This window comes from Sinocyclocheilus anshuiensis, unplaced genomic scaffold (assembly GCF_001515605.1).
Source record: "Sinocyclocheilus anshuiensis isolate Anshui unplaced genomic scaffold, SAMN03320099.WGS_v1.1 scaffold107, whole genome shotgun sequence".
Lineage (NCBI taxonomy): Eukaryota > Metazoa > Chordata > Actinopteri > Cypriniformes > Cyprinidae > Sinocyclocheilus > Sinocyclocheilus anshuiensis.
This window is the reverse complement of record NW_015549584.1, coordinates 2,182,667-2,188,757: the sequence shown is the minus strand read 5'-3', so window position 1 is coordinate 2,188,757 and position 6,091 is coordinate 2,182,667. Positions and strand designations below refer to the sequence as shown.

Sequence of the window (6,091 nt, the reverse complement as noted above, 5' to 3'; positions counted from 1 at the left end):
ATATTATTGTTGCTTTTGTTAAAATAATCACAAGATGGTCACAAGATGAATATTCAGATTTTTTCCCCAGTATTCAAACAATTATGAACATTTTTGCTTTTAGATACAGAACAGGGTTTCCGCGTGTCTTTAAAAAGTCTTAAAGTCTTAAATTTAGTTGTATCAAATTTAAGGCCTTAAAAAGTCTTAAATTGTACAAGAAAGTCTTAAAAATTATTTCAAGAGGTCTTAAATTTGGGGACGGAAAGACCAGAATTGTGATATGGCTGAATGTAGCGATTAAACTTCAAAAGGCTTTAATTTCATTAAATAAACATGAGCGCTGCACATTCAAAGTCCGGTGCTGCGTTGCTTTGTGTTCTGCTGTTACCGGGGAAACAGTTATATTTCTACCAAACGCTCCACCTGCTGTCAGAATGAATGAGCATTTTCAATAAAACTGATGTTTTGTTAAAAGCTCAGTAAATGCAAAAATCGACCCATGTTTTTACCCTGCAAAAACGCAGAGCTTTAAATGTGAACTGGTGGATCGATAAGAAGACAATGCAGAATAGGGGTGTGCGATATGTATGGTCTGCAATAATATCGTAATTGTTGTTTTAACGATGTGCAATTTGATACTATGAGTATATCGCGAAAAGCAAATGAAACACCTACAGAGTGCGCGCATACATCAGATGATGAAGTCTAGCAGGTTAGACTAGTGCGCGTGCGCATTTATAGTGCGTTCTTTCACTGCATGAATCAGTCTATTAAAATGCATTTAGAAATATCACATAATTCAAGATATGGGGCAGAAAATGTATATATTTATATAATTTCATATTAGGGCTGTCAAAAAAAATTTGAATTTCGAATATTCGTCGAAAAAAACAAATTCGAATGCAAAAACGGGCCATTCCAATTGTAAGGTCTGCGTCAGCCATCAGGCAGCCTTATCAGTGGCGCACGAGATGCAATGACGATGTATGTGTCATTGATTGCATTTGAATGCTTTTGTTAGCCTATCCAGTTGAACCCACTAGATACAGAGCTGCTACGTTGTTCATTCAATATATTGCGGAAAACGAGAGCATCAGTGTGGAGATGTTGTTTACGTCAAAACTGAAACCAGGCCGTTCACACAGAACGCATATTTCTGTGATAGATAGGGACATCTATCAGCGTTGCACTCACGTCTCGCACAAGAGCGGCATGTTTAGAAAGCCATGTAAAATTAATGCAAGTTCAACTTTTAAAAAACATGTCTAAAGACGTTATGGTGGTTTTTCCCCATCCCACTGTATCTCGTGTTTTTAAATGAAGAAAGTAGCCTACTCTTTGTGATTGGTTTTCAGAATGTTCTGAAATATGGTTTTCAGTTGGAATATTTCAGAATCGATTCTGAGCTTGGGTTTTTTTCCCGCAAATGGCACGTGTGCGCACTAGAGACGAGGCGGGCTTCATTGCACAGAATATGCGCTGTGAGACACGTGCGCATATTGCTTGACAGTGTGTGCTTCCACCCGCCGTGTTTTACTTTAGATATGCATTAATTTATGCCATTCGGAATGCAGTACTATTAGATGCACGAAACTCGCGCACTGACAGACTTTCGCGTGCGCTTTGTGTTTGTTGTCCTGAAGTTCGATCGCGGCTGCGGTTAAATGCTTGCATCTCCGAATACTTTTATATGAAATTGATGTAAATACAGTCAGTTATGTTTTAAGAGCAGGACAGAACATCTGACATATCGAAATAGATTTGTGCATTAGTGTAAATGCAGCCTGTTAAAGCTGCAACTGTCTATGATCTCATCAATAATAATCAAATGGCAATAATGCTGAGGAAAAAAGAAAACCCCATAACTAGCCTATTGTCTGTAAACTTTTGGATACTTAAAGAACAGTTATTTTAGATAAGTAATTGTTTTAAGTAGTCTGCTTATATAATAAAACAATAAAGTACATTTTGCACAAATTAAATTTGATATAAAATTTATATGAAAATGTAGCCATGTGCAGTAATATTGAAAACTGAGAATGTGACGCATGGTGATATTGAGTTAATAATGATAATCGTAATTGAATTGAATCATGAAACCAGTGAAGATTCACACCCCTATTTTTAAGATGGCAGTACTGACATACAGAGATTCCAACTATAAACAAAAAGCATAGAAACTGCGATTTTGGTTTAAATGTAAAGTTGTAAAGATGTATTTGCATAGCAGAAGAATTAATTAGGAAAAAATGTAGATCAAGAATCGTTTTGGAATCGGATCGTGACTCCCAGAATCGCAATCGGATCGGATCGTGAAGTGCCTAAAGATTCCCACCCCTATTATTTTATTACGCTTTGAAGAAACGTGCATAATATTTTGCTCGATGCGCCCTCTTGTGGCCTCAGGAGAGAAGCCAAAAGATTTTTTCCCCCTAACTGAAATTATGCCTTTTAAATTCGAATATAATTCGAATTTTGATAATATTTAAGTAGAAAATTCGAATTTAGTTTTTCAGTCATTTTGACAGCCCTATTTCATATAGTTAATATCACACGAAAAGTGCCGTTTTTTTTCTCCAAAAGTCAGCATGATTACAAATGTGATATTGATTTTATACAACAGTTCAATAAACAAGAATTTAATATTAAGAGACTTACGTTTTAGACACCATATTTCCTGTTTTTGCTCTATTTTGCCAACAAAAATCATTCCAAACACATCCACAGCGCTGTATTTCTCCAATAAAATTCATTCCAAACACAGCCACAGCGCTGTATTTCTCCAACAGAATTCATTCCAAACACAGCCACAGCGCTGTTTTGTGTCTCTGGGCAACATGACGGTGTTTCATTCCTGAGTGAATCACCCGTTTAAATGATTCGGTTCAATCGCAATGACTCCCTTAATAGTGACTTGCTGCCACCTACTGGCAGTTTTAATTTCACATTTAAGGTACCTTTTCATTTTTAAAATAATTTCAAACATAGGACTGCTGTGAACTGACCACACAGAATATGAAGAATATCAAAAAAATCGGGTCAGCTGTCAGCACAATTAGAAATAAGATATCAGCACAATAACACATTCAGCAAAATATTGTCTAATTATTATCGATAAAATCCCTGTAAATTATCGAGATATCAGATACTATAGACATTGCCCTACCCCGCTCATATGGTATTAATTTTATTTGTGCAGGTCTTAAAGAGGTCTTAAATTTGAGCTTAAAAATCCTGCAGAAGAACTTTGCCTGTTGAATATTAAAAACAAATGAACAAACAAAAAATCTGAATCTCCATGTCTGCCATGCAAATCAACTGTTCCTGCTCTTTAACAAAAAAAATCTGAATCTCCATGTCTGCCATGCAAATCAACTGTTCCTGCTCATTCCCAGACTGGATCTCTTCTGTCCACTTTCCCTAATTGCAGATTAAATTATTAGATTTGTCAGTATTAATATTTTTATGCTTAGATTTTTTGGGGGAGATCAAACTTTAACACCGTGTGTCCCAACCAGACACGACGCGATAAAATGTATCTTTTCCATGTAGTTTTTATCCTAACCACCCGCAACAGCGACATGTGATTTGTCGTGTCGCGCCGCATCCAAGACAGCATCACTGATTATAACGAATTAGCCTATATTGTATTTTATTGCGTCGCGCCGCGCCGCTCGCATCCGGTGTAGACATGATGTAAGTTAATGTAGCTTTCTGATGCTGAGTTTGAATTTTCATGCCACATTATTTGAAATTAGCGCAGGCCAAACTTTCTTCTCTCACGGGCCGGATGTGACCCGCGGGCCGCCTATTGAGGAGTCCTGCTCTAAGCACAGCGCAGTTTAAACGAATAGCACGGTTTCATTATGCTTTCAGCTTCATTTGCCGTTTGATTTTTCACATATGCAACAGAAATGGCAGCGCTTATGAGTTGAAAAACGCGGTGGTCGCGCCAGTGTGACCGCACACAAAATTTTGTCGCACAAGCGGAAAAAATGGCCGTAAATGAGATCACTTGGTTTGTTCAGATATACAAGCTGAACCACTCTGAGAGCATTTGGAGGTGTGAAGATTTTGGGCTTGTCTATCCGCTGTAGACAGTAGTGTGTTATCAATATTTTTAATAGCAATTTTCTATTGACAAAAAAACTTGTATTTAATGACTAACTTAAAATATATTACTTGGGTAATGGTATCGTTGTTTTGAAAGTGGATACACTCATTAAGTCTGGAAATTGGAAAGTGGATTAGCTCCTGTAAACTGAAGTTTATCGACTGCAGTCAGTGGGGTGGTGCCAGCCTAAAAGGTAATAATTTCTGCACCACTGCAGTACAGTGAACTGTTTTCGTAAATAGTCCCACTGTCCTCCACTGGTCAGACAAACAGATGCCATTGATTGCTCCAGTGTTGCTGTGTTAGGTGTTTGGGATGCTTTAACAAACAGCAATGTTTTAACTGTGCCACATCGTTTACACTCCTAGAAGTCATCCTACAAATACTTTGTAGTTGCCTTGGCATAAGGTGGTATAGTAGAAAGTATTTTAACTGAAAAAACAGATCTATCACCTTTAGGCAGGTGTCTACCTAGTAACACATTTGCTTGACATTTTTGTTGTGTGGGGATTGCGTAAGTGGTATTGTTCTGAAATTTCTTACTGCATTTGTCTCTGTGGCAGTTGACTCACAGTCATGCATTCTTCTCTTCATTAGATTCACAAGCACTGCATTATGTATGGAGTCTGGTCTTGGTTTCACTCTTCTCCTGCTGGATCTGCTTTGGCTACATGACTGGCTGTTTGTTTGTATGCATATTTGTGTCAAAGTTAGCAGTACTTTACATACTTTATCAAATGTGTGTGTCAGAGCCAAGCCTCTGTATTATCTCTTTAGCTGCTGATAAGGCCTCTTTCACTCATAAATATAAATTATCATGTTGCCTGCTGTTTGAGCTCTGCAGTTCCATTGCGGGGGTGTCTGATTGAGATTATTACTCTTGGAGAGATCAAATGGTCTTTTGGTGCCTCTGGATTTCTTTGAACATATATTTTCTGGAATATGCATCAGATGAAGCTTGTTTTTTTTTTTTAAATGTTAAAGGGATAGTTCACCCAAAAATGAAAATTACCCCACGATTTACTCACCCTCATGCCATCCTTGGTGTTTATGACTTCTTTCAGGCAAATACAATCAGAGTTATATTAAAAAATGGTCTGGCTCTTCCAGGCTTTATAATGGCAGTGAATAGTGGTCAAGTATAAGAATAATATTCATATTTAAAACTTTATAAACCGTAATCGTTAGCTTTTACTAACTGCTGTATGCGCGTTCACAAGAGAGTGGCGTTCCAGCGTATGACGTAATGTAGGGCGTAGCGTAAGCTTCGGTGAGAAGTGACGAATGTGGAAGCACAGAGGAGAGAGCAAAACAAAACACCGGTCACGAATTAGAAGTACAAAATGGAGATTTGTAAAAAAAAAAAAAATAATAAAATGTCAGAGGATTTCAATATAAGCCAAGAGGAGACTGGTTTTCCTTTTCTTTGAAACAAAACTTGGTTCTCGTGAGACTGACATATTCTCACCGGAGCTTACGCTATGCCTGCGTCCTACACCATCCGCTGAAATGCCACTCTCGTGAACATGTGTACGACAGTTAGCGAGAGCTGAAGATTATGGTTTATAAAGTTGTAAATATGGATATTATTCTTACATAAATGCATTGATTCACTTCAGAAGGCCTTTATCCAACCCAGAGCCGTGTGGATTACATTTTATAATGGATTTATCCACTTTATTTTGCTACAAAATCTTCACTGCCATTATAAAGATATTATACGGCTTGAGGGTGAGTAAATCATGGGGTAATTTTCTTTTTTGGGTGAACTATCCCTTTAAACAGGTCGATTCATATGGATTATTTTTACAATGTCTTTATGAACTCTTTGAAGTGTCAAAAGTTTTGGGGAATGCACTTTCAAAGGTAGGAAAGAAATCTCTCAGGTTTCATTTAAAATATGATTATTTATGTTTTGCACATGAACATGGATCTTATGGGTTTGGAGCATCATAAGGGTAAGTAAATCATGACAATTTTCTTTTTTTTTTTGAA

General features: G+C 37.3%; 1 protein-coding gene and 1 long non-coding RNA gene across 4 annotated transcripts in view; both read left to right on the top strand.

The window, feature by feature from the left end:
* LOC107657938 (uncharacterized) overlaps positions 1-4,553 on the top strand; it is a 7,881-nt gene extending 3,328 nt beyond the window's left edge. The window contains exons 2-3 of the long non-coding RNA XR_001630732.1: positions 2,635-2,640; positions 4,541-4,553. This is a non-coding gene — a long non-coding RNA (uncharacterized LOC107657938). The remainder of the gene's footprint in view (positions 1-2,634; positions 2,641-4,540) is intronic.
* LOC107657927 (endophilin-A2-like) overlaps positions 1-6,091 on the top strand; it is a 29,478-nt gene that overhangs the window by 7,296 nt on the left and 16,091 nt on the right. The gene's annotated exons all lie outside the window — the stretch shown is intronic.